Raw genomic sequence first — 12,455 nt, 5'->3', positions numbered from 1 at the left:
TTTAACTCTGTCCTTTCTGTGACATTCTGTTCTTGTTATGTGGCAGTAATAATTTCACCCATGTCTTCCACTGTAGTAGCTTATATTACTTCAAGTTTATTCTGTCTATGAATTATTTCTTGGTAATCTAGGTTTGTTGTTCAGTGTCTGTATCTTGATCTTTCCCTTTTGTGCTCTTTCGTGTACCTGATGGTCTTCTGTTGAAGTTTCATTTTTACTTACTGACATCTGGACAGCTTTAATTGTATAAATACATTTTCCACCCAGTCTTTCCTTAAGTGAGAACTCTGGTTGCTCAGGTACACTTACTGGACAGGACATCACCTGATAATTAGTGAATTTTGCTTCTGAATGACAAATCTGAAGAACAAATCTGAGGCTATGCACCATCCTAAGGTTAAAAGAGGAAGATGTTATGTTGGTGGTACCTATACCCACCATACAAGTTTCCCCTAATTTGTTGGTTTACTTTCTTTGAGGAAGGTTATTTTTTTCCCCTTGAATTTCTAACTACCTTCGATGAGGGTAGATGGTCAAATCTGATGGTCAAATACTTTTATATCATACAAATTCACCTGCCTGGGATGGTAAGTTGGATAGAAATACAGCCCATTAAACCTTGAAAATAATTTTCTTCCAATCCTCAAAATGATGTTCTTGGGTCAACAGAAACCATGGAAAAGAGTGGCCTGGGAATGGTGAAATTTGTTCTAAACAGTCTTTCAATTAATCTTCATGATTTTACATTTTTTTTTATATTCTTGAGACTTTGAGATGCTATGTCAATGAAGAGTGACTCCCGTCTTCTTTGAAGTTTTCTCCTGTATGACTTGAGGTTTTAGCTATCTCTGCTCAACTTCTTTCATCTATGAGCCCTCATTATTCACCACCACAATGTTTTTCAAATCTTTCGAAATAGATGACGTTCTCTCCTTTCTTTCTGGTCCTCTCTATTTGTGTTACACAGGACCCTGTGATGAATGTGGCTGCATAATCATCCTGTTCAAGAGGTTTTATGTATACATTTACAGAATTACAATCATGGGAATATTGGAGCCAGAATAATAGGATCAAAAATTGGTTGAGTCACAACTCACATTGTTTTGAATTCCTTAGAAGGAAAGAATTCAATATATATTAGTGCTCTGTGTTCACTATTTATTTAAAATTTATGTTAAATTTGAATTATTAGATATTCCAATTAAAATGAAAAGGGAGGCCACAATCTACTTATTATTTTGGTTTCTTAGGGAAAAAATGAGCAGAAGACAGAATATTTTAAATTCAACAAAGTGTTTCCTTGGGACTTTGGGAGCCCTGTAATGTCTCTTGGAATTCAAAAAGCTCTTGCATAACAACATTTTGATGAGTTTAAGTGTAAAATGTAAATAAATAAAAAGCATACGGATTAAATTTCTTTGATACACATGTGAAAATATTGAAAGAAAACATGTTTGGCACATATGGTTTGGACTCAGCAAAACAGAAACTTTGGGCAAAATGTCCCAACGAAGTTCATAAAATTCACAAAATTCACAGGAAAAAGGTTTCCCAATAAAAATGGTCAAAAATTAATATTATCATAGTATTAGACTTATACAACTTAGTTGTTTGCTTGGGGATACAACATTTTATAGGTTGAGCCTCACTAAATCAGCCTTGTAGAACAGTTTAATTAAATAATGATACATATTTTGCTTCTGAAAGTTTTTTGGACTTTCATCTGAAGTCCAATAATAGATTAGTAGCAATGTTAGTAAATATTTCTACACAAATACACACATACATATACAAAAGGAGGGCCAGACGTTTGTTTAAAAGTCTTCTTCATGCAATCAGAACTTTTTCTTGGCAAGATACAACCCATGTGTGTATATATTTATAACAATTTTATTTTTTCCTGATAGGACATTCACACATTCTGTCATGTGTATTTTATGGACTCAGATGCTATAGAGACAATACCAATACTACAACTGTTAAGAATTTGAAAAAACATGAAGGACTTAATATCAGGCATGAACTTGACTGTAATTAAATAGATGGGCTAAATTTAAAGTGCAAAATGTATTTCAATTCCCTTATTTCCTAATGCAAAATAGAAGAGGCAGATGGATATTATCACATAAGAGTAATTTCAATCAGAATGGTCTTAACTGGACAGTTAATGATCATAAATAAAATTCAATTTAAACAATCAAGTAGAACTGAATGTCCTGCCAGAAAAATGTAATAAACTATAATATCTTCAGGAAAGTTTCCAGGGAAATAATCACTTTAATTCTCTTAGCAGATGATATCTATGTTATGTAAAGACTATTTTTTCAACATGAAGGTCAAAATCTGTAACTGCTAATGAATCAGGATTTATTATACAGGTACCTCCAATAAATGTGTTGAGTTTTTATTTATTTGTTTTTATCATCATTGCCTTACAAAGGTAGCATTGGAAAGAAAGAGCAGAAAATGGACACTTATCACCAAACACATCATAAATCCAATTTACTTCAAGATAGCAAAATGGATTTGGGATCTTCTTCAAAATAAAGAATCAGTTTTTGTAATTATTGCTAACCTTCCAAAACAAGAGCTATTAATCTTCTCTGCAAAGACTCATATAGACTCTAGATCAAACACACATCAAAGAGCAGTTGTAACTAAATGCTGCTCATATTAGAATCACTTGGGAAAATTTTATAAAATACAGATTCCTAAAGACCAGTCCAGACACACTGAATCAGAATCTCCTGTGTTGGAGCTTTGGGAAGTTTTAATTTATAGAACTATGTTTGGAAACTACTGTCCTTAAGATATAGAAATGAAGAACATCTCCCATTACTTCTCATCAGGATTTTCTCTAATAACTGGAGATGGTTCGTATAGCAGTGATACCAAGAAGGGTCACATTATAATCACCAGGGGTGTACACCTGTCCAGAATTATCCTGTCCTACCTTCATTCTACTTGATGTCTTTCCACAGTCCCTATGCTTGGAAAAGACAGTGATGTGTAGGAACAATTCAGAGAATGAAGGGAAAGAACTAATCTGTACGGAGAATGAATTACATGCTAGATACTTATTACTTTATATACATCATGAAATCAAAACCTCTCTTCACTCCCACTAGTAGGGTATTACCATTATTATTGACTTCATTGATGAAGATATCAACTGGGAGAAGAATGAGACATTCAAAATAAGTCACATGACATGCAGGTGGCAGAGAGGGGTGCAAATTCAGCTCTAGCTCTTCTGCAAATAACATGAAAAACAGAATCTTCTTGGTGTCTATTATTCTTTAATCCCCATAACATGAATACACTGGTAAGATATAATGGAACCATATTTCTCAAATCTAATGGAAGAGATAGTTTTGTCTGTTCTGAGAAATCTGAAATTTGTGGTCACCAGTTTGAGAATCATCATGAAACCACAGACTACCTAATTTCCATCTGATGTAGTTTAACTTTTAGGAAGTGTATGATCAATATGTCCTTTATCTGATTTCATTATTACAAATTTATCATATTGGTTGAATCATTAAAACCCTAGGCATAGATTTAGCAGTATGTGTTTATTTTTAGCGTCTAGCTTAGTTCAAGAAAGTGAGGTGCTTCTTTCATTAAAGAGAGTCTACAAAACAAATAGGCTTTTTAAAGAAAACTGAAGATTAAAATGTTGTTAAATCTATAAATCTAGTGGTAGTTTTCTTTCCCTTCTTCTCCAAATGTAATTTTTTTGAGATGTCTTGTAAAAAGTATTCAGAAATAGAAGCAAATCACTATATGTGATGTACAACCAGGTGGAAGGCAAGATATTTTTATGTTTGTGTCCTTAGCCATTTGTGACAGCACCCATAGTCATTGCAATCAGAACATTTCACATGAGAGGAAAGTGTTCCTGCTCATACTGGTGTGCTCTCTCTCTCTCTTTTTTAAAAGTAATCTCTACTTCCAGTGTGAGGCTCAGACTCATGACCACAAGATCAAGAATTACATGCTTCATCTGTTGAGCCAGATAAGCACTTCACTTCTCTACTTTTTTGATTCATTCACTCAAAAATGTCCATTTTGTACCTACCTTGTGTTGGGTATTTAAAATTGAACAAACAGCTTCTGGAATAAGCTTAGAGATTAATTTATAGTCTCTAGACTAGACATGCTGAAAGCGTGTTGACAGAACACTCAGCTCTTATTTTTGGTGGGTTCTATGGCACCAGCAACAGTGCTTGGCATATAATTATGGTTTTGTCACACTTGGATAATGAATAGGCAACTGCATTGCAGGACTTTCTGTGGAATGGTGTTTGTTTTTCTATTCACTCCAGATACTTCTATACATTCCCCTTATCATCACCAATTCCCAAACAAGTAGAGTATTACTTCGCCCTTTTGAATGAGTCGATTTAACGAGATTCCAGTTTGAAAAAAAAATCAAAAAATCCTTGAGGACTGAGTAGGATAGTCCTTCTTTTGCAATGTGGAGATCAAAAAAAAAAAAAAAAAGGAGAGGAGAGGAGGGGAAAAGGAAAAAGAGATGAAAGAAAAGAAAAGGAAGAGAAGGAAAGGAAAGGAAGAAAGGAAAGGAAAGGGAAGGGAAGGGAAAGAGAAAAGAGAAGAGAGAAGAGACGAGAAGAGAAGAGAAGAGAAGAGAAGAGAAGAGAAGAGAAGAGAAGAGAAGAGGAAAGAAGAATAAAGAAAATAGGGTCCAAGAAGTCCTGGGCCTTCAGATGATCATGAGTAGCAGACATTGCATAATACCTGAGCATCCTGCCTTCCCAAGGGGGAAGAGAGTACAACAGAAGACACAGATGTGTTCTCAATTGTTTTGTTTTTTGACATGTTCACAGAAGACACATGCAGCAAATAAAATAAACACAAATGTGCTCTTTGCAGAGAAGACACCTGGCTTTTGGGAATTTAGAAGGCCACACAATGCCTCAGAAAATGCCTAGAAAGAACAGTAACCCAGCACGAAATTCACTACTAAAATCCCTTCATTTTAAACTCCAAATTAAGTAACCATTTCAGTTAGCATCAAATGATAATTATATGCCTAAAGCTTTCTCAAAAGCCAGAATCCTGGAAAGAAATGGTCCCATGACCTGCAAATATCAGAGTTAGTAGTTCTGATTTACAGAAGAGAAAGCACCAACGGAAAAGGAGTGAACACTAACTGAGCATTTAATAGGTCCTAGGCACTATGCAAGCTGCTTTATTTAGGGCATCTTCTTCTCTCTCAATGTGAAGGGACAAATGGTAAAGGGAGAACAAATAACAGTTAAGAGCTTTCAACAAAAATAATACACACACACACATATTCATTGTTACTACCTGTTGTAGACATTCCCCTTCTACAAGTATGGGATAAGGTGTAGTATAAATAAAAGAAAACAGTAACAAAACATGGTTTTCCTTTACCTCCCACTGCAAAATCCACCTTTGGAACCCTGAACCACTGAGAAGCCCTGTGCCGTCTTCCCTACTTCTGTGAAATGAAGCACGACAAACGCTTTTATTCTAACTGTGTTGTCCTTTGGATTGGACCAGAAAGCATCATGTTTTGTGCTCTCTCAGTGCCATGTTGAGAATCAGAGGACACACATGTGATGATGCTCATGCGTACTACCTCAGCTGCACTGCACACTGACACCAAGTTCACACACCTATGTAATTTTATTCTGTGAGAATGTGATTATTGACCTTGGGGCCATTGTTCAAGCACTCCACGTTGAGTTTCCTTGTTGCCATAAAAGACTTTCTGTAACATGTATTATACAGGCTTGTTGAAAATCTTAAATTACAGAAACACATTAACCATTGAGCACATGGTAAATACTAAAGAAAATAAGCTATTCTCCCCAGCTCGGGCAATAGTACCCAAATGGTGGAATCTAGGAAAGAGGCTCAGAGATGGTCACAGCTTCCCAAGGTTGTTTGTTTATTTGCCTCTCCTACCAAGTTCCCATTCCATACTTGCTGAGAAATGTCTGAATCGCTGACAGTATACAATTTAGGCCTGAGGAACATCCCTCCTTATGTACACAGTCAATTCTGTGGGCAAACATACAACACTTTTGAAAATGTTTCAATAACAGAGCTGAAGCTTAGATTATATTTTTCACACTAAGCTATCATATTAAATATTTGTTTAACATAATATTTAATCATATGATATAATAAAACAATATGAATATTTAAATAAACTTTAAAAATGTAATTCTCTGGGCCACTAATTATGCCTCCATCAGTTTCTGTGAATAAACATATAGAAAAAGATATCATAGTCTGGGGCATGCCTGCTTCTTGAGATTTCTTTTCTTCCCGCAGAAAATTAAATGTTCTGTTTTAATCAAATATTACTACAAATGGCCAGGTTGCTATATGTCAGGGAAGGCAAATCTCAGGCCTCAACTTGCATGCCAGTGATGTTCAATTAGCAATGATGTCTGCCTCTCAGATAGCCCTGTAATGATATGAGGTGTGTCTGCAACACATCCGGAGAGTAAGAGAGCTACAAGTTATATATTTGCTCTCCTGCTTTTTTCCCAAATATATTCTCTGTACACAGAAATTATAGGTGAGGGGCACCTCCGTGGCTCACGTGGTTAAACGCCTGCCTTCGGCTCGAGTCATGATCTCAGGGTCCTGGAATCCAGCCCTGCATTGGGCTCTCTGCTCACCAGGGAGCCTGCTTCTCCCCCCACCACCGGCCTCTCTGCCTACTTGTGATCTCTCTCTCTGTCAAATAAGTAAATAAAATCTTAAAAAAAAAAAAAAGGAAACCAAAGTTTCCCATTTTAAATAGATAGTTAAGAAATTTTTTTTAAGTGGAACAGAAAGGAAATGCTTTACACATCTCAAGAGACATCTTCCTTTTTTTGAGCACCTTATTTCAAGTGGTTAGTAGTTTGAGTGGATTTTGCACTGGTGACTTCTTCAACATTCAAGGTGATAAAGGAGCAAGTTGAACCAGAGTAGGAGAGTTGGTGACAATAGACAAGCTAAAGGTCAGCAGAATCTTAAGCGTTACACTGTTGCCTTTGATACATGTGAGTGAAAGGTTTGACATTTTAAATGCTCATTTTTCTCATTTATTAAGTGACCTTAAGCAGGCTTACACGACTTAAGACTTGAAGGGAACCTTATACAGGTCTTGTCACCCAGGAACTTTTTTTTTTCCTTCACAGATGACTACCAAACAACAAGAGAGAGAATAACAGTAAAATATTATGTTATTACACATAGTATTTTCTTGATAATAAGTTTATTATTATCACTACATAGAAAGATTGGTGATCCATGTCACATAAGCATTCTTTGTGCTGAAAACAGAAATAGCATGGACTCTATTTCTTTTATATTTTTTATTTTTTATCTTTTTAAGATTTTAATTATTTATTTGACAGAGAGAGAGATCACAAGTAGGCAGAGAGGCAGGCAGAGAGAGAGGGGGAAGCAGGCTCCCCACTGAGCAAAAAGCCTGATGTGGGGCTCGATCCCAGAACCCCAAGATCATGACCTGAGCTGAAGGCAGAGGCTAAACCCACTGAGGCACCCAGGCCACCCTACTCTATTTCTTTTAATGAGACTGATCTATTCTACATGTAAAGAGCAACAGAAAGCACATATTTTACAGACTTCTCTGTAATAATATTAATAAGTATTTTGTTTGTACAAATAAAATAGTTTTATTATACCAAATCCTCCTATGTAAAATTATTTCTAATTTAAATGTGATTTTTGCCTTAATTTTTGATCTAGGCATTCTGCTATAAGATTTAATGCTTGTCCTTTTCACTGGGTATTGAAATATCTAGTTTTAAAAATCTGAACCTTCTCCTCCTTTTTTGTTCCTTATTCATAAATTTCTAATACACGGATTGATCTGTCATCAAGTCCATTTCCAGAAGCTTACACCTGAGATGACAGCCTCTAGGGAGTCTTGTTATGAAGATATCTACATAGCCCATTGTGATAGCTAATTTTATATGTTAACTCCGCCTTTCTTAATCCCCTCAATCTTTTATTTTACTTAAACTTTATTCAGGGTGTTCCTGTGAGGATGTATTTGGATGCGATTAACATTTAATTCAACGGACTTTGAATAAAACAGATTGTTTACCATGATTGGGTGGGCATTATACAATCAGTTGAAAGCCTGAATAGAAGAAAGACCACCCACCTCTGAGCAGGAGAAAATTCTACAGCAGACTATGGACTTGAACAAGAATATAGGCTCTGCTGGTTCTCCAGCCTGGCTGCTGCCCACCCTGCAGATTTTGTGCTTGTCAGCCTCCATAATTACAGGAGCCAATTCCTTATAATAAATAAAGATATATACACATATACATATACATACACACACACACACACACACACACACACACACACATATCCTCTTCATTGTGTTTCTATGGAGAATCCTAAAACACCAATCAAACTCAGCCTATACACTGCAGAGATTTAATAACCACATTTCATAATTGACCAGTGTTGTCACCTGTGAATTTCAGTTAGTTAAAATTCTCATATCAAGTCTAGCCCCTTTCGAAGGGCGCCTAGATAGCTCAGTCAGTTAGGTGTCTGACTCTTAGTTTCCGCTCAGGTCATGATCTCATGGGTCGTGGGATCAAGCCCAGCTTTGCTTCAGTCTCCATGCTCAGCAGGGAGTCTCCTTGAGATGATTCTTCTCTCCCTCTGCCTCAGATCCTCCCACAACTTGTGCATGTGTGCTCACTCTCTCTCTCTGTCTCTCCCAAATTAAATAAATAAAATCTTAAAAGGAAAGAAAAATAAAAATGCCTGACAGGTAATATATAAGAAACTCTCCCTGTCTATTTGTTGTGATTGTTAGTACTGTTGCCCTTCTCATCTCACCATACTATCTAGGAAGCTAGTGGCATTTATACCTCTTTTCTGTGGCTTGTCCACTGAGTCCAGAAATTTTTCACTGCCGGTGTCTATCCAACACTGTCCACTGTGTTACCAGTTCTACCATCCTGGTTTGGCGTTTTCTGGCCTCTGGTAGTCCTCGCCTGACTTTCACCATGCCTCAAGTTTCTCCTTCACCAAGTGAACACACATATCACTTGGCAGTTAGATCTTTCTGAAGTGGTTTTGAAAATGTAATCTTACAGGGTGCCTGGGTGGCTCAGTGGGTTAAGCCTCTGCCTTCAGCTCAGGTCATGATCCCAGGGTCCTGGGATCAAGCCCTGCATCAGGCTCTCTGTTCAGCAGGGAACCTGCTTCTCCCTTTCTCTCTGCCTGCCTCTCTGCCTACTTGTGATCTCTGTCTGTCAAATAAATAAATAAAATATTAAAACAAAAAAAGAAAATGTAATCTTCCTTCCCCTCAATGTCTACTTCTTTCACTTTCTGAAATTAGGTCACACTGTAGGTTGACATTCAGGATAGTCTACTGTCTGGAACAAAACTACAAGTTTACCATAATCTAGCCTCCAGACAAACTGGATTATTACTTGTTCCTGAAGCATAGCTTGAATTTATGCACATCTCATGATTAGGAAGTGATCACATTATCTCAGAAGTGTCTTCTCTGGATCATGAACATCACCTCCTAAAACTCCTTGATTCCCCCAATGGACTACTTTCCTTCATCATCTGGCTTAGTCTATGTGCTTCATTTAACATGTGTCTTCTGTTTCTTTGTATTGAAGATGTCTGCATATCTTTTTTATATCAGTGTTACAAGAATTTTGATATGAATATTGTCCTCAAAAATGTATGTTAATATAACTAAGAAAAGAATGAAAAATACATTTTAAGTTTCACAAAATAATTCTACAATGAAATATTCCTTGTTTTTTTTTTAAACTACTGCCAAAATTGCTAGATAAATAAGGTAGAAACAGTTAATTACATGGATATTTTAGATGCATAATATCAAATAGAATGATGTTTTAAATTAAAGGCATATTTGAAGTCATATTTGGTATAAATTAAGTCATAATAAATTTAAGAAAATTAAATAATGATTATTCCTATCCTTTATGAAATTTATGTGGAGAAAATGCGTGAGACATGAGAATCTCTCCTTCCTATTACAGGGGAAGCAAATAAGAAAAAAATTCTGTTCTTGTGAAAGACTTAATGAGGGAAAAAGCAGAGGATGGAAAGCCCTAATCTGACCTTCAAACAAAAAAGTCCTTTGAAAATAATGAAGTAAGTGATTTCCTTCCCTCACTTGGCAATGCCATTTCCATCTCTAAGAATTTCCTATCCACTTGTTGACCTTTCACATGAGGTCATCACCAAAGGAAATGTCTTATTTCAAGAGTAACTGCCGACTTTAGAGATTTGAGAGAGTCGCAAAGTATAGACCTTGTTAGATCCTGTTCTGAAGGGGAAGAGTAAGCAAGCACTATTTGTCAATGAAGTCACTTGCCGGTGAATTCAAAGCCCTTGGCTGTTTCATGAATATATAGCTGTGCTGTATTAAACTAGACTTGGTTTCATGAATTTCAAATAAGATACTAATTTCCCATAAATCTCTTTATGTGTGTAAAATATTTGAAACTTTTAAAATAATGTATGTATCTTAAGGTAATTTACAATGATCATTTAAAGTAGCTATAGTGTTAAATTTGCCTTTTAGTTACTCTTCCTTTTAAATGCTTGCATCTGATTTATTTATCCAGGCATAATTAAGACATAAGAGATTAATGAAATATATTTGCCTCATAAACCATAGCAAATTAACTAAGTATACAAATAAATGTTGAGATATAAGATACTCTTGTCATGAAAATAGTAGTTGCAAAGGTTTTATATCAAGAAATTGAATTGGGAGTATAATTATTTTTTAACTGCATCAGCTTTGTTCCTCCAGATAAATCAGGTCTATCATAAACATTACTGTTATATGATTGGTTAATACTTTAAAATAACAGATATTAGGGACTCAGGCAGTTAAGTGTCTGCCTTTGGCTCAAGTCATGATCTCAGGGTCCTGGGATAGAGCCCGGCACTGGGCTCTCTGCTCAGCACAGAGTCTGCTTCTCCCTCTCCTTTGGCCCCTCCCCCTCACTCATGCAGGTGCTCTCTCTCTCTCTCAAATAAATAAATAAAATACTTAAAAAGAAACAAACAAACAAACAGAAACTGAATGGAGCCAAGGGCAAGATCAAGGTTGCTCAGAAGTAGACCCTGAGCCTAGGATTTGAAAGCAAATGATTTCATAAGGAAGATCTCCCAGAAGAAACCAGTAAAGAAATGTAGGAAGTAGGATAGGAAGAAACAACAGATTTTGTTCTTAGTTTTTATTTAAGAAATGTAAACAGCCATCTTAGTAAAATCATTAAAAATATTTCTTTAGGATTTAACAGTAGCCCTTTGCAAAAAACGTTTTGCAATTTATAAGAATACTAAATTAACTCTTGCAATTATTTGTATGCTGTTTTTCCTTCCCTGTGTTTTTCCAGGCAAAATTTAGCTGAACACTACCCAGAAGCCTTTCTAAGACATATCAAATACAATTACTATGTTTGTGAAAGCAAAACAAAAGACACATGTTTCCTGCTTTATATGTGTGTGTGTGTATACACACGTACAGATATATATATATATATATATAAAGATACATATATATAAATAATATATGTATTTTATAATTTGATATGTGCTTCTTCTCAGTGTGTTCCTCATAACATACCATTTATTTAGTCATATGCTATAATATTTAAGAATGACATCCTCTTCAAAATAGGGTTGGGATAGTTAAGTTTGGTTTTAGTTCAACTGAGTCATTAAATGGAAATCTTTAAAGTGTCATTCATTATTGCTGGATTCCAAAGGAACAAATATAATATAATGCGTTTGCCTGCCTGCTATTATGCTTCCATATTTCTCTTTATTAACACCTCAGAGTTATTAAGAAAAGGTCATGGTTTAAATACGAACTGTGTTGAGAAAAAACTTCATGCATAACCACCTAAGCACCTTTCTGTGCCTCTTTTAGGCCATCTGACTGGTAATCAAGAAGAGCTATCAGAGAAGTCATAGTTTCTTCAGAAACAAACAATAGAAGAAAAAAGTTAATTTGATGAAATTCAAGCAATCTGGCTCCTTGACTTGACGAAGAGTTTAAAGGCTGGATGTGAATGAGTATAATTGCTTCCCACTGTAACTCCCACAGAGTACGCACACTCAAGTAAATGTTTGTTCCCTCTTGAGTTTGGTTTTTTGTTTTGTTTCTTTTTTTCTTTTCTTTTTTTTTGCCTTTGTGATTCAGAAAACACAGGAGGTGAAAATGTCAAGTTTCCTGAAAAGAGACTATTTTTTCCTTAAATGTATGAACTTAAGCTTCATACAGGAGCTAAAATTGTAATCTACGTTGAGTTATAAAAAGCTGTGCTGTTATGTTTGAGCCCACAGGTGGATTTGAAGTTTTAAAGAGAAATTGTTAACACAAATGTTCATCAAAAATACTCAAG

At 35.6% G+C, this 12,455-nt stretch overlaps 1 long non-coding RNA gene across 1 annotated transcript; it reads left to right on the top strand.

The window, feature by feature from the left end:
• Nucleotides 1-971: 971 nt before the first annotated feature.
• LOC116872417 lies at nt 972-12,153 on the top strand. The gene is made up of 3 exons (XR_004383634.1): nt 972-1,080; nt 10,071-10,185; nt 11,981-12,153. It is a non-coding gene; the product is annotated as an uncharacterized LOC116872417 (long non-coding RNA).
• Nucleotides 12,154-12,455: the final 302 nt, after the last annotated feature.

This window comes from Lontra canadensis, unplaced genomic scaffold (assembly GCF_010015895.1).
Source record: "Lontra canadensis isolate GAN:19392208 unplaced genomic scaffold, GSC_riverotter_1.0 scaffold29, whole genome shotgun sequence".
NCBI lineage: Eukaryota > Metazoa > Chordata > Mammalia > Carnivora > Mustelidae > Lontra > Lontra canadensis.
The sequence above is the reverse complement of the archived record's forward strand: the minus strand, read 5'-3'. Positions and strand labels throughout refer to the sequence as shown.